The 22568-nt window shown below is 41.0% G+C and overlaps 1 pseudogene; it reads right to left on the bottom strand.

The window, feature by feature from the left end:
- Positions 1-4464: 4464 nt before the first annotated feature.
- LOC111536033 lies at positions 4465-18470 on the bottom strand (annotated as a pseudogene).
- Between the last annotated feature and the right edge of the window lie 4098 nt (positions 18471-22568).

Below are 22568 nucleotides of genomic sequence, written 5' to 3' on the forward strand. Positions count from 1 at the left end.
TGAACCATGGTTTGAGTCTGGAGAGATTAATGACAAGAGTGGCTAAGCTTGGGAAGGATTTCTATGGTGGAACTGCATTGGACCACCTCTGAATGTGTGTATTATGACTCACTGGAGCCTGCTGTGTTAGCCCATAGGGAGGATAATTATTGGTTGACACTTGCTCATCCTCTACAGTTCAGTCAATTGAATGTGCAGTTTAGTAAATTAAACAAATATAAATTATTATTTGATTGGGATTAGCGGGATGCAGATAAGATTTACTCAGAGTAACCTAAAAAGTCCCCCAGTTTTATTTAGTTTTGTGAAATTACGTCCTCTTTCCAATTTGCAACATTTCCTTGCATGTTAAAACATTCTTCCCTGAACCCACAATGAGTCTTTTACAACTCATCTCTGATACAAGAAAAAAGATATTTCAACAAAAAAGAGCTTGATTTTGTGCATAAGCTAAAAACAAACAAAAGAAATCCAGACGCGTACCTGCTCTGCTCATTCCCTTGTGCCCAAGAGAAAAAAAAAAAAAAAAAAGACACTGTCATGGAAACTGATGCCTTAGGAAATCTTTTATTCATCATTTGGAAATTTATCACCAGCACACTGAAGGCAATAGCCCTTTCTCTCAGCTGTTTGTAGATAATTAACATTATCTACATTATCTATAACATTATCAAAAGACTTTCCTTCAAAAAATGTGGAAAATTGATTCCGATGAGTTAAGGAAATACAAGTCATGAGGAATGGAGAAAAAAAATAACACATAGATAACCTGTCTTGTCACATTTTATGTCTCGATATTGAGGGTATCAAGGAGATGCATGCCTGGTGATGAATAAAGAGAAACAGCTGATCTTGGAGGTATGGAATTGGGACTTGGAACAGCATCCCCCAGCTCAGATTCTCTTCTGTTATTGACAAACTGGAGAGACAGGCATATTGGTGTCCTTGGTTTACCTACACTAAACCTCTTGCATACAGATGAGCAAACTGAGAGCTAGAAAAACGAACTGGCCCAAATTTACAGAATTAAGTGACTTTGTCACATGAGTTGGTGAAGAGCCTCAGAGATTACTAAAGTCTATAAGATTGTGGGAGAGTCATCAACTAAGTTATGCAAGCTGTCCAATCCCCTCCCAGATTTCACATGTAAAATTTCAGTGGGAACAGAGGCAGATGAAGGCAGTTGGGTACACACACGAAGGCTGGTGTGGCCACTGAGATGCCTGAGCATTTACCAGGGGAATTTTTATTTTTAGAAGGAAATATCTACAGCATCTTACCAAATACTTTGCCTGAGATCTCAGAGGCTCTGGGAACACTAAGCTCTGCCTGTGTTCCTCTGTTACGAAAAACCAAGAGAGATGTAGCCCTTGTGCTTGTGTTTTACTGAGAGGGAGGCTCATGGCCCTCTCCAGACAACCTCCATACCCCGCCTTTGATCCCAGAGGCTGATGGAGAATGTCTTAGCCAGCTGTGACCCTAGGTATGGTTCTAACAAATGGAGGCTCCTCTGAGAAATCTATAGGGCTTCGTTAGGGCCATCAATAGGGTTCCTTGTCTTGCCACATTTCTGGGAATTTGGAATTTTTTTTAATGGTTTGCTTTAATATTCTTCTTCTTCTTTTTTTGTTTTATGGAGTCTTGCTCTTTCACCCAGGCTGGAGTGCAGTGGCAGAATCCTGGCTCACTGCAGCCTCTGTCTCCTGGGTTCAAGCAATTCTCTTGCCTCAGCCTCCTCAGTAGCTGGGATTACAAGCACTCACCACCACAACTGGCTAATTTCTGTACTTTTAGTAGAGATGAGGTTTCACCATGTTGGCCAGGCTAATCTCAAACTCCCGACCTCAAGTGACCCACCCTCCTTGGCCTCCCAAAGTGCTGGGGTTACAGGTGTGAGCCACCGCACCAAGCCGTATTTGCTTCAATATTCTAACACAAAATGATACTTCAACTTATCATCCAATATTCCCACTTCTCAATAGGATGGAGCTGCTGTGTTTTTGAAAATAATTATTTCAAAATGTAGTCCTCCCACACAGTCCTATTTCTATTGGGATTTAAAAGGATTACACAAAATAGTCATCACATTTCACTTAATGTGCCCTATGTAATGCAGCATCCAGCCTGCTACAGCCACTTGGGTGGCTCTTGCCCACTCTCTCCTCCAGGCTCTCTCACATGCATCAAGACTGTGATCAAATGGGACATTCTCACTCCAACCCCTCCTAACTCCCAATTCAGACTGTAGCCCACCCCTTAGCAGTCCCTATCCCCTTTCCTTCATTTTGTTCCATAACTTTTGACACCTTCCAACATTCTATGGTTGTGCTTATTTCTTTTTTTTTTGGACAAAGTCCCATTCTGTCACCCAGGCTGGAGTGCAGTGGCATGATCTCGGCTCACTGCAAGCTCTGCCTCCTGGGTTCATGCCATTCTCCTGCCTCAGCCTCCTGAGGAGCTGGGACTACAGGCACCCGCCACCATGCCCAGCTAATTCTTTTTTGCATTTTTTAGTAGAGACAGGGTTTCACCGTGTTAGCCAGGATGGTCTCGATCTCCTGACCTTGTGATCCACCAACCTTGGCCTCCCAAAGTACTGGGATTACAGGCCTGAGCTGCCGCGCATGGCCGGTTGTGCTTATTTCTTTAGTGAACTATTTGCTTTTCTGCACAAAATTGCAAGTTCCACAGGGACAGAATTTTTTTATGGCTTTATTCTTTTCAGTATGTCCAGTGCCTCTAAAAGTACCTGGCAAGTGTTGTGAAGTATTTCCTGAATAGAGGCTGAATGTTGTGATAAGTTTCACTATGACTCCTCATCTTGTGCCTGCACTTGCAACTTTCTTCTTGTCTGCCTGGGGAGATGTGCTCAGCACCCTCAGCCCCCACCACTCAAGATCCCTGTCTGCATGAGCGTAATTGCCATCGAATATCAACAGCACCATCCTGAGGATTTCTCCCCACTGGACATATACAGCTCTCCTCCCTACATCCCCTCTTCCAAGATAACCAGTGTGTTGTTCCACCTCTTTCTCCCTACAAAGCCAGATGGCTTACAAAGCAGGGGCTGTTCCATGTACATGTGACTTTCTCACCTGGGTCTGTGTGTGCGCATCTGCATGTGGATGTGAATATGTGCGCACATGTGTGCATTCATGTGTATATGTGTGCCTGTATGTGTGTCTGTGCATGTGTGCCTGTGTACTAAGAACCCCGAGGTCAGTGGCTGAGTATGAGGAACCTGAAGCTCTTACAAGTACTTTGAATACAGAAAGATGCATTTGTGCCACAAAGGTGCATTAGTCCTTTGCAGTTGCTTAACAGTCCATTTTATTTTAATGCTAATGTTTGTGATTGTGTGGTGGATTCACAGAATGACAGAGTTGGTGTCTCCCCAGCATCACTGCCCTACATGCATGACATTATCCAGTGTGCACACATGTGGGTTGCTAGAGTATTTAGAGTAAACTGGGAGTTCATGGAAACCTGGCTGCTCCCAGAAGCGCTCAGCATAGCCTAACATGACATAAAGTGTTACAATTAATTAATAAATTAAGCAAAGCTACTGCATACAAGATCATCATCAACCAGATTACTATATACAACTATGAACACAAAGAAATGAAACAGCAAAAATCAAACTAGAGAACAAGAACCTATGATAAAAATGAGCCAATAAAGGGCTAACCTACAGATTTTTAACCATAAATCCTTCAATTTAATATAAGGAAAAAAAAACCCTAAAGAAAAATTAACAAAAGAAGAAGAATACATGAAGAAAAGTAAGGCACAGAGGCCAATAAACATGTTTTAAACTCTACTCACATGAAACAGGTTACAGCGAGAGGATCTCTGCAGGACAGGAGTCCAGAAACACTGAAAATGAATCACCCCAACTTATTTCTTCTTTTTTTTGAGAAGAAGTTTCAACCTCATTGCCTAGGCTGGAGTGCAATGGCGTGATCTCAGCTCACTGCAACCTCCGCCTCCCGGGTTCAAGCGATTCTCATGCCACAGTCTCCCGAGTAGCTGGGATTACAGGTGCCTGCCACTACGTCCGGCTAATTTTCGCATTTTTAGTATAGCTGGGGGTTTCACTATGTTGTCCAGGCTGGTCTGGAACTCATGACCTTCAGGTGATCCAACCACTTTGGCCTTTCCCAAAGTGTTGGGATTACAGGCATGAGCCAACACACCCGGCACTTCAACTTCGTTCTCAAGAATCAAGAAAGAAAAATCACGTGCAAATAATACAGAATGAAGATAATAATAAAAATAACAAACATCAATAAAATGGGAAAAAAAAAAAACAACAGAAATAAACCAAGGCTAAAAGTTGTTTTTTATAAATAATATAGTTAATAAACCACTAGCAAAACTGATTAAGGAAAAAAGATTAAAGAACACAAATGACCAGCATCAGAATCAAAACAACAGCCTTATAACAAGATATAACAACAACAGTATTATAACAAGATAATCAGAGAATTTTGTGAAATTCTCCCCGGGAGGCCGAGACTCCTGCCTGTCCTTCCTCCGCCAAAGGCATCCCAGACTACCGGACTCACCCTCGGCTGGTTTGCCCTCTCCTCCTTTCAGAGCCGGACGCCACAGGTTCTGGGCTTCTTGGGCTCTGGGAGGAGGCACAGCAGAAGGCGAGGTCGCTGTATGAGGCTGCTCCAAAGTCACCTGGCGCTGTTGCTGCCTCACTGCCTCTGGTCTCCAGCATTCAGGGAGAGTGCAGGCAAAACTGATCAAGGAAAAAAGATTAAAGAACACAAGTGACCAGTATCAGAATCAAAGGAACAACTCTACATAACAGTATTATAACAAGATAATCAGAGAATTTTGTGAAATACATATGATCGAAAGTCTGACAACAGAGATCGCAATAGATGCTGAAAACCCAACTTACTAAAACTGGCACAAAAAAAGCATAAAATAAGAACACTCCTATATATAGTAAACAAAAGTAATTAACTATTTTAAAAAATCCAACAAGTCAACAAACAATAATGCTCCACAAGGAAAACACCAGGATCAGACTTTGAAAATGTTCCAAATATTTAAGGAAGAAAAAAATATTGACACTGCTCACTCTCTTAAAGAGAAAGAAGAAAGGGATAGTTTTTCAATTTTGTTTTGTGAAGCCAGCATTACATTAATACACAATCTGATCAGACAATAAAAAACCCAGAAATAATAGATGCTCTGTTTCACAAATACAGATACAAATATTCTAAGAAAAACATTGTTACATGAATGAAACCAAGCAAGAAATTAAAAATGAAATTAAACAACAAAGACCAGAGTAGGAAACAACAACCTACAATAGAAATGAACCAATAAAGGACTAATCTCTATAGTGTCTTTAAAAATGTTTCACATCAATATAGGAAAAACACAAATGACCCAAGACAAAAAGAACACTATGAAGAAAAAAAAAGGGGGGTGCATGGGCGAATAAATATTTGCTAAGCCGTACTTTGAAGAGGGTTATTTCCAGTTTCAGATGAGATACCCACAGGCAGCCAGGAGAGTGGGACCCCAACGGGCAGGACCCCCAGGAGGTGACAGAGGCCTGGGTCCCCGGGGCCGGGGCCGAAGGTGACCCCATCCTCTTCCCTGGCTGCCCCTCAAGGCTCCTGCCTCTCCCGGGTTCCAACGCCCTCTCACCGGGTCCTGATCTGGGCTCCCTTTCTCACCGCGGGTCGGGCAGGAGGCCTCGGACCCCAGTCCCAGAGGAAACGGAGGCTCCAGGGCTTCCACGTAGGAGAGAAGGGGAGGGCTCCTCTCCGACCCGGGCTCCTCCAGCGCGCCCTCCTCCCAGCGGGTTCTGAGAGGGCCAGGAGGAGGTCGGTGGCTGGGTTCAAGCCGCACTGTGCCCCGGATTCAAGAAGAAAATGGACTCTCGAGAAGCCCATGTGCATCACAGGGGTCCTGGCTGGATCTGGGATGGGGCTCGGGGAGGGTCAGACGGCTCTGCTGGGCTCCCAGCCCGTGTTCTCCAGGCGCAGCGGAAGGCGAGGTCGCTTTGTGAGGCCGCTCCAAAGTAGCCTCCCACTATTGCTGCCTGGCTGCCTCACTGCCTCCAGTCTCCAGCATCCAGGGAGAGTGCAGGCAGGCGGCGCCCAGTCCTCTTCCTTCTCCTCCTACCCACGGCAGAGCAGCCTCCAGCATCCAGGGAAAGTGCGGGCTCAAAGTGGTGCCTGGCCCTCTTCCTTCTCCTCCTGCCCAGGGCGGAGCAGTACAGACCACAATCTCCGAAGTAGGGTGAAATGACGAAAGCCCACTGGGCAACTATTTATAACGACTCTTATTTAACTGGCACTCCTGTAAGGCATGTTTGGACTGGATGAGAGCCTCTGTGCAGAGCAACTCTGATTGGATAATATGACCCAATCAGGGCTGGCTGAAAGATTCCTTCTCGTCCTATCAGAACCAGGGTATAGATGCTGGGGGAGGGACAGGAGCCAGTGCCCCTACCGGAATCGGAAGCTGTGGATGCACGCGGGAGACGGCTTTGTAGCCACGTCGCCTTATGCTTTGCCTCCTGCCATGTCCCGCAGGCTTGGAGAATGTGGCCCCAGACTGAAATGAGGAGAAGGTGGCCCTGCCGAGGGTGAGTCTGGGGAGGCTGGAGTGGGGGCTGAGAGGGAGGCGCCTGGGCAGGAGTCTCGGCCTCCGCTGGGAGCAGCATATTCAGTGTATAATGTGAATAACAGGCAAAATAGATCTTAACTGTTTGTGTTATCAGTGACAAAGACTTCCGTTCAACCGCAGGCCGCTAGGAGTTATGTTTTGGGGGAGTCGAGAGTTAAACTCGGATTTTTGACTGTGGGGAGCTGGCATCCATGTCTCCACGTTATTAAAGGGTCAGGTGTATTTTGGAGCACTGGTGTGAATCACTTTGGGTCCCACTTGTTGAAAATAGGCATTGACATTTGGAGGCGCCTCCTTGTAGTGAGCAGGTACTACTGATCTCTCTCTTCCATGTACTGGCCTTTCCCCAGCTTCTGTAGAACCCTGTTTCCTGGAGGTTACTTACATTCTTTAGTCAATTCTTCTCAAAGTCTTCTGAAAGTGGGTTTGGAGGAAGGGAAGAGAAACCTGCAGTCTTGGCTGTATTCACGTTTTGGTTCTGATTCCCTTGTGTGGTCCACATTCAGATTGGGATCCTTAATGAAATCCGTGGCTTCAACTCTCCCTGCATGCCAGCATCACCCAATTGTGTATAGTTAATCTCGAACTCCCTTTGCACCACGGACTCCCATCTCCAGGTGTTTAACAGGAATTGGACACTGAGCATGTGATATTTTTCCCTAAACCTGAATGCATCTTCTTTTTTCCTTGTTTCCCCGTGTGCTTGTCCCCAGCCCAACCACTGGCACCACAAACCTACATGCCTAAAATTCATCCACCTCCTTTGTAATGGCACCCAACCACCACATACAGTCCTTTTAAATGCCTCAGTTCTGCATTTGGAAAATTACACATTTTGACTCTCTTTTCACTTCACTGCCTTTCCATTACTCTAGGCCCTCGTGATTTCTTCATTGTTGGACTAATGAGCTATGAGTGTTTACCCTCCTAGTCCTTTTGCATGCTCCTTAAAACCTGAGGCAGAATAAATGGAAATTAAACTCATGGGCATTCAAGGACACCCCACGGTTTTCAGGATGAAGTTTGTATGGCTTAGCTTAATGCCCAATGACTTTCACACTCCTCTGTTGATAATTTCCATCTCTTGAAACTTTCTCAAACAAAAATAACTAACATTTATTAACAGCTTGGTGTTTCCAGGAAATACTTTAAGCAATTAAAGTCATAATTAAAGTAACATATGCAAAAACCCTATCAGTACTGCTTTTATACTTAAAGTTTTGTTTAAACATAACCCTGTTTACTTGTTTATGTGTTGTCTGTGGCTGCTCTCATCCTGCAATGGTCGAGTAGAGTATGAAACAGATGATGTGGACTATTTTGCCATTTTCGGGAAAAGTTTGCTGAATGACTCCTAATCTAGGGGAATGTCTGTGTTATTAGTACAGGAGATCTTTGCCAGCCAATGTCAGATAAACAAGTTGATTTTATGGACAATTTGTCATATACATTGTCATATACATACAAGCACCTTTCCAGTTTTTGTAACTATTAACGATTTATTTTCCCATTTAGTTTGCTCTCTGTAACTTTGAGTGGCTCAACCATTCATCCTGTTTTGATTTCTTGATACCACTTACCCTCCTTCCAGATTATTTAATCAGGTGATTTTATATTATACCTCGGTAGGGTCGTGAGCCTCTTGTTTGTTTACATCTCTATGACCCTCTTTGTTGTATCATAAATTGATTGATGATATGTAAAATGTACATATTCATGGAAATAGCATTTATTCCAAGTGACAAAACTATTTATAAAATGAGGATTATAATTATGTGTGATATTTGAATTCTGTACATGTATATTTTTGTCCTTGGATTGGATGCAGAAAAGGGGTTGATTTTGACTTCAGCCATGGTTCTTTCCTCAGAATCCTAAGGTTAGTTGCTTTAGGCATGGGGCTGTAGGATGAACATCCCAAGGTGACAGTCATTGTTGATCCTTATACCTTATTCTTGTTGGGATTTTTAGTAAGTGTATTCATATTTTAAGAGCTGTATTAGTTATAAGAAGAAATAGAATCAATTTTTATTTTAAAATGTTTCAATTTGAAATAATTGTATACTTCAGAAAAATTGAAATAATATTAACAGTATTTTTTCATACCCTTCATCTATCCTTAATGTTAATGTTTAACATAATCATGGAACAATTATTAAAGGTGAAAAACTCATACTGAGTCAGTACAGTCAACTAATCTTCAGAGCGCATCTGAATTCTCCCTCTGGTACCCATTTTCTGTCCTCAGTGCACGTAGTTCTCATTTTTCCTCAGGCTCCTCCAGTTTGCATAATTTCCTCATTATTTCTTTTGCATTTGTGACCTTGATACTTTTTAAAAATCATATTTATTTTGTAAATATTTTGTAGACTGCACTTCTATTTGGGTTTGTGGAATGTTTTGTCATGAAGTTACCTTCCATCTAATCATGAGGAAACATCAGACAAACCCAAATGGAGGTACAGTCTATGAAATATATATGATTCATGTGGCAGGAATGCCACAGAAGTAATGTTACATACTTCTCAGTGCGTTTTATCAGATGGTACATGATGTTGCCATTACTGGTGATGTTAATCTTGGTACAGTGGTGGCTGCCAAGTATTTTTCCTGTTTTAGCTGAAATGTATCTTATGGGGAGACATTTAGAGATATCCAAATATCCTGTTTGATATCATATTCTCCCCCCTTAATCCTAGGACCCATGAGTAGATTTTTACCTACAGCAGTTATTACGGTGGAGGTTGCCTGATGATTTCTTTCTATCATTCCTTCTGTATTTATTTGGAATGCTCTAGTAGGAAACAGCAGTTGCTTCTACAGCACTTGTTTATTCCATTATTTATATTATTATGGACTCATGGCAGTCTTGTGCATTCTTTGGATTATGATCCAATGCTAATATTATTTATTTTGTTTTCAGGTTGTGTCAACTGTTGGGGTGATCAGACCCAACACCAGGCCCATGGGGGCTATGAAGTCTGGCGGAGTCAAAGGAATGAGAAAAGACAAGTTAAGAGAGAAAGTGGGACCATGGGGCCAACACTAGTGTGGAGGCTGCAAAGGCCCCGAGTTCTGGGAGCCTATTTATTGGTGATCAAACAAAGAAACAGGTGGTGAGGATGTGGAGGTTGAAAGGAAGCGGTGTATCAAGTGAATGAGCTACAGTTGTGATGGTTTAGCATTTTCTTTGAAACATATGGCTACTTGAGATAAAGGGAGTGCTAGAAGCAAGGAGTTAGCAATTCTAGACCCATTCCAAAGGCTACCAGGGATTTTAGATCCTGGACCCTGGACATGTTCCAAGCCCTGTCTCAGCTTCTCTTCCAACCCGCAGCTTTTCTCCCAGCACTCAACACTGGTCATTGAGAACCCCTTCAGGTTGGCACCTGTTGCCTTTTGATGTGCTGTCAACATTTGTGAGTTCTTCCTTATTTTTAGCATCATAAAGCGTTCCAGGCTTATCATGCATCTTCCCCGACTTCAGCCCTGAAATTAACCCTATTTCTAGGGAGCCCTGGTTCATTAACTGGAGAATGGTACTAGAAACCATGATCTGAGCACTAGACGTGCTCATTAGCATTGGAATGTCATTTACTCTAGGATCTCTCCATTGACAGAGCTAGGAACTGTACGTTGGTGTACTTACACATGCATTAACATTTGTCTATACCTGTCTGACTGTGTATCTACCTACCTACTTATAAAAACCGTGAGTTCTTATTGTTGCCTTTGATTCCATTCTAACACCACCAAGTTTATTCTAGCTTTTCCTTCTTTGTAACTTCTAACAGTGAGAAAATTGACTTTTATTTTCCAAGATATGTTCACTTGTTTGTTCCTGGTGTGTGTGTGTGTGTGTATGCATGTGTATAGTAGATTGAGAATTGTGAAATCGTATGCTTGAGAAATAAATTTACTAATTAGAAGATAGTATTTGTGGGACCTTTTTTTTGTCTTTAGCTTTCAACAATGAAAATAGAGTTTTCCAGAGTTACTTAGGCTACTTACGTTCTTCTCCACCTTTATCTGTGTGCTCATGTTATTAGATTTCCTTTCATTAGATTCCCATTTCATTCGATTCCCTTTTATCCATTTTAGATGTCTTATGCACAAATGAGCAGATAACATGTATAATTTTTAATATCCCCTTCTCATTATATGAAGTTCAGCCTATACCACGTGTGTGTGTGTGTGTGTGTGTGTGTGTATATATATTTATATACACATTCTTGCTCTCAGTTATATACACATTGAGGACCTAGGATTCTTAGTATAGAAAAAAGAGGATACAGATAGAAGTTACAAAGTAATAAACAACTACTTTATAGTCCTCAATTTGGATGGGACAAGTCATCATGGGTTCATGATATGTTTTTTTTTCTTTACAACCTACACTTTATTGATTTTATAGCAGGAAATTAGAATGCAGAAGATTAAAAACTTAAAGACATTGAACTGTCCCAGAATGATAACTTTAGAACTTGAATGAATTCAGAAATCTGAAAATTTAATGAATTTAAGTTATATTGTGGAAATTTCAAATTGCTTTAGAACTGGATTTAGTCCATGTCTTTCAGTATCTCAGTGTGTTGTGGTTTCACAGACCTACGACAATACCCAGAAATATTTGATACTTACAGGTTGCTATTTATAGATTTTCTTCTTGTTATTTGGTTTGAAAGTACATATGTATTGGTTATTGGCCATCAGTAATAATTTCTTGAGCTCATGATTGATGCAAAGCATTGTGTTAGGAGTTATGGTGGATACACAGAGGTTTAGAACTATGATCCTGTCTTTAAGGAGTTTGCCATCCAGTTAGGTAGGACTGATGGGAGTTCCCCCCTTCACCATTTGCACATTTTGTGCTGAGAATTTACTGATCACCTGAAGTATATCACAAAAACTGCTATGCATTTTCTGTGTGCTAACTCATGTAATCATCAAAATAAATAGTCTGTAAAGGAAACTGAAACTCAGAGGCATAGTTTAACTTGATTCGTGTCATGATATGTTTTAACTCTCAAAAAAAAAAAAAAAAAAGAGAACCCAGAAGGAAGGAGAACTCCTGTATGTATTCACAGAAAAAGGCAAAAATCAAGGACCAACTTAGTAAGGCAACATTTCTCATATCCAGGCTATATTCTGGAAATAACAATTTTTTATAAAAAAGAGATCAGATTTTCTTGGAGAAATGCCTGAATTTAGGTCTGGATAGAAAATGTATGAGATGATTCTCGATCTCCCTGACATATCATAAAATAAAGATGCTATGAAACATAACTAGGGTATATCAGAGGGCCTAGGAGATGACATGATGCTCCTATTGTCCAAAAACAGGACAATTGGAACATCAATTAGTTTAGTAACAGCAATAAATGCATGGATTTGTAATTATAATAAATAAGTTTACAAGCAAGAGAAAGGCTGCCAGTTATCCAATTTATTATTTGGAAAGCTGATAAGGGAATAATTCATCTAGTCTGCATTTTCTGTGTGGGTGGTGTCACTGGATAACTAACAGATCAAGGGGAAGTCACTTTTTATGTAAGTATTTCAGCGAATAAATGAAAGTATAATGATAGCATTAGAATATTACTATTTTGCAACTCCTGGTGAAATAACAGATCTAGGGATTGATCATTGTATGAAAGGACAATAAAAATTGGGGACCCAATTTACTATGCCAAAATAAAAAAATTAAGCTGAAAGCTGAGTCATGCAAGAAGCTGCCTTTCCTTGGCTTTATAAGCAGTTACAGATAGGAGTTTAAACATTTCCACAGGTAGCTACCCTGTTCATCTTATCGAATCAAGTGCTGATTTATTGAGCATAAGATCAGTACATAATTGGCTGTTTCCCTACCTGCTCCTTTTCTCTTGCAACATGAGGATCACCACACACTTCCTGTTTCCTCTGTAGGTCACTTTTCTTTTTTAAATATTGAAGCCTTCAAAATCATCTTTGGAGAAAATCACAGACCACTGACTGTTTCTGTGATTCTGTGTTTATTTCTTCTGAGCATGTTCTTAACCTTGGCAAAATAAACTTCTATCTTGATTGAGACCTGGCTCAGATACTCTGGTTTTACAATTGCTATGGTCTTAATGTATCCCTCAAAATGTAAGTGTTGGAACTCTAATCCCTAAGACAGCAGTATTGGGAGCTGCAGCTTAATGGAGGTGTTTAGGTAAAAAAGCCACATATTTTTTTGGAAAAACTGATAAAGGAGAGAATAAATTATTTATCTATTCTGCATTTCCCATATGTGGATGTTACTTTTTATATACATACAGAATAGCTAGGTCTTATGTAAGTATAACAAGAGCTTGAAGGATTGGGTTTACTTTTTGTCACTCTTCTGTCATGTGAGCACATCACATCCATCCTCTCTCCCTTTCACCTGCCTCCCTGTGAGTATGTAGTAGGATTGCCTGCTCCAGAGGCCTCTTGATTTTGGACTTCCCAGCCTGCAGAACTGTGAGAGAATAAATTTCTGTTCTTTATGTGTTACATAGGTTCAGGATCTTTGTTATAGTAACAGAACACTCCCAACTGGAGTTGTTCAGCACACCCCAGTCCATCCCTTCACTACCCCCTGACCTGTGCAGTCTTACATGCCTTTATATCAAAAGCCACAGCTAACTCAGAGGGCTTCAACTCTGCCCTGCCTGACTTCCTAGGAAGCCCCCCTCTCCAACCACCCTGATCAGAACACTGTCTGAAGGTTCTCTCTAACCATTTTAAAAAGAAGAGAAATTTGTCTGACAGAGAGGTTCTGGTGAGGAGGCCAGCTTCCACATCAGAGGGTGATGGCAGTTTGGGCTGGACCGGGATAAAACGGTGCTGTCCCGGGGCTAGCCATGTGATAAGGGGCTCCAGAAAGTACAGTGATGGTCCCCTGGGAGGCTTTCTCCTCTCCTGTCTGCAGGTTCCTGGTGAAAGGACCTATTGGCCAATAGGGTGTCTGAATATGTGTTTGCATGTGTGTATGTGTGTGTCTTTTGTGTGTCTGTCAGAGTGATGTGTGTGTTCTTGGCTTGATTTCTTTCAGCATGAAGCCCACTGTTTTGCTGAATGTATCTCACTGTTTCCTGAAATTCAATGCATTCAGCTGACTCAAGGGTCCTGGGGCCTCACTGTGTCATATTTGCACAAGCCTAGTGTCTGTGCAGACTGTATGCTGGAGTTCAGTTGTCAGACCCTTTTGATCCCTTATCCTAACCCTGTAATAGAAAAGCCATTTCATTCAATGGAATAGAAACCCAGATCTAATGGAGAGATGATCTAATCTGCCATACATTGGAGCACTATCCAGTGATTTTGTTTTTGTGGCATTGGTGGAAATTTCCAGGTTCTGTAGATGGTGGGCAGAGACCTCACTTTTTAAGAAACTCCCCCACTCCACCCCTGCCAATGAGGACACTGCTTGAGGACATTCCTGTTAATGTTAAGTAGAAGAGAACCTTTATTTTCTTTTCTTTTTCTTTTTTTTTGAGATGGAATTTTGCTCTTGTTGCCTAGGCTAGAGAGCCATGGCCCGGTCTCCGCTCACTACAACCTCCGCGTCCCAGGTTCAAGTGATTCGCCTGCCTCAGCCTCACAAGTAGCTGAGATTACAGGGGCACACCACCACGTCCTGCTAGTTTTTTTAATTTTTAGTTGAGATGAGGTTTCACCATGTTGGTCAGGCTGGTCTCGAACTCCTGACCTCAGGCAATTCACCTGCCTCAGCCTCCCAAAGTGCTGGGATTATAGGCATGAACCACCACGCCTGGCCAAGAGATCATTTCTTGATGTTGAATTTCAGGTCAGGAAGCCAGCTCCTGCATATCACGGTGGCGGTGCTTGGGCCGAGACAGGTCTAGACAGCACTGTCAGAAAAGGAGCTCAAGGAAGTAGCTGTGAAAGGGCCCTGGGATGTTTTCTTCTCCCCTCTCTGCAAATGTCCTGGAGGGACATCCTGTTAGTCACTTTGCGGGGGGTGTGTGTGTGTGTGTGTGTGTGTGTGTGTGTGTGTTCATCACTTGGTTTTATGTTTTTGTTTTTCTTCATGAAGTCTGCAGACTTGCCAAAGGTACCTTGATGTTTTCTGAAAGCAGAGTCAATGACCACACTCCAGGGACTGAGTCCTCAAATCTGTGGTATTTGCTAAGGACAGGTGTATACCTGCAGACAGTGTGATGGGTTTCAGGGCCAAGGAACACTAGTTTCTGTGCCCTGTTTCTATGTTAAAAAGACATTTCATTCAACTGGATAACGGTAATTCTGGAGGAGAAAAGGTCTACTCTGCCATAGGATGGGATAGCAGCCTGCAGTTCAGAACACTGGTGTGTGTCTGGAAATTTCCAGGGCCTCCAATTGCTGGTAGAGGCCCAGAAGGTAGGGGGTATTTGTCTGCAGATCAAAGGTGAGGGTTCTGCTCACCCCATTATGTGGACCCTTGAGTTTGCAAGGCTGGATGTCCTGACTGACTGTGCCGTAGGAGGGTATAAGAGACTGAAGGCGACACAACTATAGGCTGTGGGGATGATGTTCATAGGGAGCCTCCCTGCTGCCTGTGGCAAGAGGAAAGAGTGAAATGCTTGGGGCTGGGAAGAGGCAACAAAAGTCTACAGAATCTATTGTCCTCAGTTCATCTCCCATCCTAGTCCAGTCATGGCCTAACATCCTTAGCTACAGATTGCAGAGGAGACTCTGCGCATTTGTGTTCATATGGCCTTGGATGTTGGCAAATTCAGATTAGTGCCCAGGCATCTGTGCCTATAACTCCAGTTTCAGTGGGCTCAGGACCAGGCTCAAGGGCCTCCAAGCTTCCTCCAGTTTCCTGGTGTATGCATGTGCAATATACTCCCCTGCTCTGGGTCTTTTCTGCCTCTTCTGGCCAGTTGGGTCAGAGCTAGCTTACTAACCAGTGTTTTCTGAGATTTAATAGAATGGGCTCAGACCAGTTGGAGACTTTAAAAGGGCTACGTGATAGTAATAGATTTTTAAAGATTCATTATTATTTTAAGTAGATCTGAGTGTACAGCAATATGGAGTGCAGAGTCCAGAGTTCCCATATACCCTCAATTCCTGTACACTTTCGGGTCACTCCACAAACAACCTCTTACACCAGAGTAGAATATTTATTATAGTCAGCTCAGCGAACTTACATTGACACATCGTCATCACCCAGAGTGATACTCTTGGTGGCACACAGTCTAAGGGTTTGGAAAATGTATAACGAGAACAAAATGTATGATGAATGTATTATAGCTGTTATGATATCGTGCAGTATATTTTCACTACTGTAATAATCTTGTGCTCCATTTATTTATCCTTTCTTTTCCTAACCTCTGGAAACTACAAATGTTTTCACGCTCCATAGTTTTGCATTTTTCTGAATGTTATATACTTGGAATCATACAGTAGATAACTTTCCAGGTTGGCTTCTTTCAGTTAGTAATATGTATTTAGTACGTAATATGCAGTTAGTTATAGCACATTTCTTTTCAGAGGTGATTAATGTTTCATTGTCTAAATATACCACATTTGTATTTATCATTAAGCTACTTAAGGACATCTTGGTTCCTCCTAAGTTTTGGCAGCTATTTTAATATGTTAAGATGCTATAAACATCTGTGTGCAGGTTTTCGTGTGGACATAAGCTTTCTGGTCATTGGATAAAGACTTAGGGAGTGCAACAGCTGGATCACATAGTAAGAATATGTATAGTTTTGTAAAAAAATGCCCACATTAGGAGAGTCTTTACAATGGTAAAGTAGAACGTGTTCACATACTGAGAATCAATCCCACGAAGGAGATAGAGCTTGAAAATCCAGAAATAATGATGTAACCATAAGAGCTGTTAAAAGATACAATTAGGCACTTTGAAACATTACGAAGTGTATTTGAGGATTCAGAAATTTATAAAGCAGCCAGAGACTGCAAGCACCCCAGAGCTCCCACAGAGAGGCTTAGGGAGGGTGGGGGAAGACCCTTATATGGTGAATGTGGAAGAAAAGAAAATACTTGATTGGGTAAAATGGAGCAGTGGCCTCATTTGGAACATTGCAGTGGAAAGTCTCTAGTTAGTTGGTAGTTGTTGGTTTCTGATGGGTTAAACTTAAGTTTCCTTTTATTATTTACACTGAGTCAAGTTTTGGTTTGTTGAAGGAAGAACTGAGCGTACTGGAGCCACCCCAGCCTCATAGCCATCTGTTTACTTGATCATTTTTAACAGAGAAGATCCTTTTAAAAATAACTGTTGCCCCAGCTGGAGTGCAGTGGTGTGATCACGGTTCACTACAGCCTCAACCTTCCAGGCTCAGGTGATCCTCCCACCTCAGTGCTCCCCACCCTGAGTGGCTGGGAATACAGGTATGTGCCACCACATGACCATGCTCAGCTACTTATTTGTTTGTATTTGTTTTAGAGATGGGTTTCTCTAAGTTGCTTAGGCTTGTTTTTAAAATCATGGGCTGAAATAGTCTGCCTGCATTGATCTCCCCAAGTGCTGGAATTACAGGCCATCTAAATTTTTTATCTCAGATTTGTGAGAAAAGGAGGGGTACATTTTCTGACATAATGAGGCAGAGAAAGGTGAGGTGGGCGCGTCCTGTGCATATTATTTTCTGAGGTGATGGGAGGATGATTGGCTCTTGCCTAATGGGATATATTTTCTCCTTGAATGATTTGGCAAGATATCAGGTGAAAGAAGTTGAATAAAAGTTAGAAGAACATAGAAAAGATTGGTTATACTTGTTGAGTTTCTGAAGAAATGATGTCATTGGAGAAACAAAACTTTTATTGATTTTTAGAAATATTTAGGGCCAATTTGTTGTATAAGTTATTTGAATTTATGATGAACCTCTGACCACTTTTTGATATTTTTCTGATTCAACTGAGTGGTGTCATTGAGCCAACACAAAGTGGTGTTCATCCAGGGATGAGATTTTGCCAGAGAAAGGACGAGCATCGAGTCAGGGGGCTTAAAGTAATTATGAGAAAGAGACTATCTAAAATTACTTGGGTAGGAGAGAGATTGGATTTTTGTGTATTTGGTATTTGGGAGAAGAGGGGTCTGGGTATGTACATGAGATGTGTTGTTTATTCTCTTAAGAGAGAAAAATGAGGGGATTAATGGACTGTAGTTCTGGACAAGGTGGAAAACTCTTAAAGTGGAAGTATTGATGCAAGTGCTGTGACAGGCTGGAATGATGCAGTCAGTCCCTTCATCTGTAAATCAGTAGAATATTAGCAGTTCAGACTCAAGCCTTGTAAAAAATAGATGGAGAAAAGGAAGTCCCTCACAGTAACTGGAGCTATAATCAAGACAGAATGTTTCTAGAATAAATGGAGTTATCTGCTTTCAGCCCCAGGTGGTAGCTATTGTCTGCTCTGATGATACGTGATAATAATTTGTGATCCCAATGTCTTAAAATAAAGTCACTCATCTCCAGTAGAATTATGTCCACAGTGAAGATGTCCTCTCATCCCCAAAGAGATAAACATGCATGAATGAACTGAGGTAATAACAACTACTACTGCCTGGGATCATAAGAGACCTGAAATGAACTAAAAGGAAGTGAAAGGTGGCTGAGAAAATGAGAATGGACCCATCTGCAGAGGATCATAAGACCAGCAAATACAAGGTCTTGCCCAAGATGCCTTCAGAAGCTTTGCCCATGAGAACTCTAAGGACTTCTCCATACCTGGTGGCTACTGCTGTGATCTCTGCCCAAAAGGAGCCTGTGACCAGTACCTAAAGGGCTTCTGGACCCACTGGACTCTTCTGGAGGTACATTTGTCTCCAGAGTCATCGTTGTGGTTTTTTTTACTCCCTTTATTACTGCCTGTGTGTAGAATGATAATTGTATGAATAACTCTTGGTACATGGTAAATCTGAGCATATGTAGTTGGCTGCCATGTCATTGTGAAACCTCATAGCATCAGTCACTGTCAGCACAGCCAGGCGGCTTGCACCTAATGCAAATCTCAATGGGCATAGTCTACAGGCATCTAATGACTCAGGTACTTTAACAGTCACTAATGAATGTATCTCCAAGGAATAGTCCAACAACACGTGGCTGGCCTGACTCAAGGTAACTGTATGTCCAATCCAGGGTCATACTGAGTGGACATCTGCCAACCACAGGTCATTTCCCCTGCCTGCCATTGAGCATTCAAAGTGACTGGTGTAAGCAGACATTAGTGAGCTTGTTCAACTCAGTATTTGCTTCTTCTGATGGGATCATACTCAGGATCTAGGTCATTGTGCCTTATTGGAGTGCGACACATTTTACTTGCAAATTATATTTGAAAATTAAATTACCATGTTGCCAGTCAGTCACAAAACGTTTTTAAAAATTGCATTCAGGAACGCGTATTAACATCCTGTGACCTGTAGAAAACAATAGAGAAATGTATTAGACAAAAAGTTCTGGCAAAGACCAGTGTAATACTGGCCTGACTACTTAACCTCAGGCATTGGTCACATTAACTCACAGAGCTAAGAAAAATAAAAAGTACTAGTCTTGTTAGTCTTGTTACTGAAGACATTAGGAACTATCTATTTATATAGATAAAATATTTTAGCGAACAAAATATTACAATGTCATCCGAAAGAATATGTCCCTCTTCCAGAGAACCTAGGAGGTTATCACGACCTCTGGAAAGCCTGACCAGCAATAACAGTGAAAGTTTCATAGCTGCCTGAGTGCAGAAATATAATCTCTACTGAAAATAAGTTTTATACTAGGCACGAATTTCAAGATATCCATAGAATTTTTGCTCACGAAGTCAAATCACATGTACAAATTCCATATGGTCTAGGAGTTTATGGTGGTAAATTCATTATGCTTACGGGAAGTGAAGTAGGACAAATGACTGGAATAGCAAATAACTCCAGGATTCATGAGGAATTAATTGCTAGAGCACAAAATGTCCAAGACCTTCATGACTTATGATGGGGATGGATAACAGAAGTTGGATGAAACAATACCCAAATGTGATTCCCAGGTTTACCTAAACAGTGAAAGACTGTAGAAGATGCCATTAAGATATCTCATGAATATGGAAGATTATTATTCACTTCTGATGTGACAGAACTTTATAGGGCACCTGAAAAAATTCTCATGAAAAACCACTTTTACAAAATGTCAGATTATAATATCTAAGATGAAACCAATGAGTCACAACATTCACATAATACACTGTAAAACCCTGACCTCTTGACTGTTGCAAAATGTTTCTTACCTCTAAACCAAAGTTTCATTTTATAATTTAATTTTTCTCATTTTTTCTGCCCTCTCAGCTTAAGAAAAGACCATTACAACCTTTTTGGTATGTTTTCATATATGCTTGCAAAGGGTTGTAAAATTTTATTGTGACTATTCTTGCTCTAAGCCAAAACTTCCCTAATCTTTCTTTAGAGATTGTGGAATAGCATGTTAGTTTCCTTTTCATATCCAATTGTTTCTTCTGTATTCATTAGCCTAGCTATATGATTATGTCTTTTGGACCTCCCCTGCAGCTAGGTTTGGTTGTGTGACTAAGTTTTAAGTCAATAATTTGTAAGCCCTGTGCTATGAGTACCTTCTAGAAAGCCTTCCTCCTTCTTTTGTCCCTCTACCGTATTGTCTGGAATGAAGATCCAATAGCTGGAGATCAGTAGTCATCCTAGGTAAAGCAGGCAGGGGTGATGGGCAACACGGTCTGTTAACTCCCTTACTGGAAGATAACTTTCACAAGAATAAGAACCTTGTTTATGTTGGTCCAAGCAATATCCCCAAAACTTACATACAGTGTGTGGCATGTTTGCTAAGGGCTCAGGTACTAAATGGGTATTGAATGAATGGATGAATTAATTAGTTTACTTTGGAGCCATAAACAAACAAGGTCTCAGCTCATTTCACAGAATCAAACTCCTGATTAATTCAAATCACAGTACTCTAACTTATTTCTCTTTGCTCTCTCAGACTTGCCAGTGTCATGGTAGGATAGGATTTTTCTTAATGTATTTCAATATTGTCTTCAATCAAACTGTTTTAAAATCTATTTTCATAACAATGTTTCCCAATATTTTCCTGTTTAGAGAGTTTAAAATTCTTCCATTTTTAAAGTCGTGGATATCTGTGGACTGGGTGCAAAGGCTCACGCCTGTAATCCCAGCATTTTGGGAGTCTTAGGTGGGCAGATCATGAGATCAGGAGTTTGAGATCAGCCTGACCAACATGGTGAAACCCCATCTCTACTAAAAATATAAAAATTAGCCGGGCATGGTGATGTGAGCCTGTAATTCCAGCTACTTAGGAGGCTGAGGGCAAGAGAATCTCTTCAACCCGGGAGGCAGACGTTGCAGTGAGCCGAGATTGTGCCACTGCACTCTAGCCTAGGGGACAGAGTGAGACTGTCTCAAAAAAATAAAAGGTAAAAGTAAAGTCATGGATACCTGTTTTTGAGTGTGTCTGTTGTTAAGTGCAGGCACTATTTTGTAGCTTTAAATAGACATCATCTCAAGTCTGTAAGAATTATCCAAAATGGTATCTAATGATATTTCGAGGTCTTCAGACACTATTAACGCAGATTGTAGCCACTAGATCCTGAAAGTTTTACTAGATATTGGTTACTGAAACTGAACTTTCTTGAACTCTTTTTTTTTTCCACCATGGTTTCTGCATTTCAATGTATAACCTCTTTTTGTCCTCAAACTTAAATATTTTCAACAAAATTAAATTACATATGAATCATCCCTTCTTTCCTGATTTTTGAAATTACCGATTGCTTCCTATGATGATGATTCTTCTGGTTCTTTTTGTAGTTACCTTATGTTAGAGTTTATGAATATTCACACATTTTGGAATTGCATATAATTTTCTTCTTAATTATTTTTTCCTCTTCCTCAAAAGTTGTTGTTACTTCTTGTAACTCTTTGTGGGAAAAATTAAACCCATGTTTCACTGTTTTGATACACTTACTGGTAATTGAACTCCTTGATTTATGCTCAAATTGCTTTTCCAGTTACCCACTTTTATGGAAGACATTATTTGGGTTTTGTTTAGTGTAATAAGCTGTTTTGTTGTTGTTAGGTGTATTAAGAAGTGTAGACTTTTCTATACATAGTATCATTTTTCCCACAGTAGTTTTTCGAAAAGTCTGTTCAAATAAAGGTCATCAAAAGATCTCTTCCTAAACTTTTCATCTACCAGAAATATCTCTGGAATGGTGTGGTCCTTTCTCCCTTCTTGCTTTTGTGTAAGTCCAAAGCTAATCTGCCCCTGATCCGGATTGCATGCACTTGTGCTTTTTGGGGGCCCTTCTGCATTTGTTCTTCCTTTTTTTCTTGTAAACTCAAAACTGTATTTTCTCTATTGGCTCTTTCCCTTTAACATAGAAGTATACTCACCCTTTTTGTTGAATCTTGGTATAAAAGGCTTTCTTAATCATGTTTACCCTTTAACTACTACCTACATCTCTCTTCTCAGCCAAATACTTGGGAAGAGAAGCCCTCAGTTTGTGTCATTGTTTTCTCACCTCCAGTTCAATACTTTACCCACTGCCTGACATCCAGCTCACTCACGTGTGCACCAGCCCAATCACTAAATTATCATAGCTGATTTGTAGCTTTCCTGCCCTCCTGGCAATATATTTGACTCTGTGCATTGAGGTAATGCATATTGAGTACTTATTGACCACACACTGTGTTAGGTGCTGCTGTTATAGAAATGAAAAGCAGACATCATCTCTTTTCTAATGACTTATGGAGGTAACCATTCCTGATTTATATGCAGGTCTCTTGACTCCCAGTGCTCACTTTTGCAAGCTTCACTTAATGCCGTGGAAATCACCCTATTCTCTAGGGATTTTTCTTCTCAATTCTTCTTACTATACACCACTTCTCAAGGCAATCACTTCCATGT

This window comes from Piliocolobus tephrosceles, chromosome 9 (genome assembly GCF_002776525.5).
Source record: "Piliocolobus tephrosceles isolate RC106 chromosome 9, ASM277652v3, whole genome shotgun sequence".
In the NCBI taxonomy this organism is placed as follows: Eukaryota; Metazoa; Chordata; class Mammalia; order Primates; family Cercopithecidae; genus Piliocolobus; species Piliocolobus tephrosceles.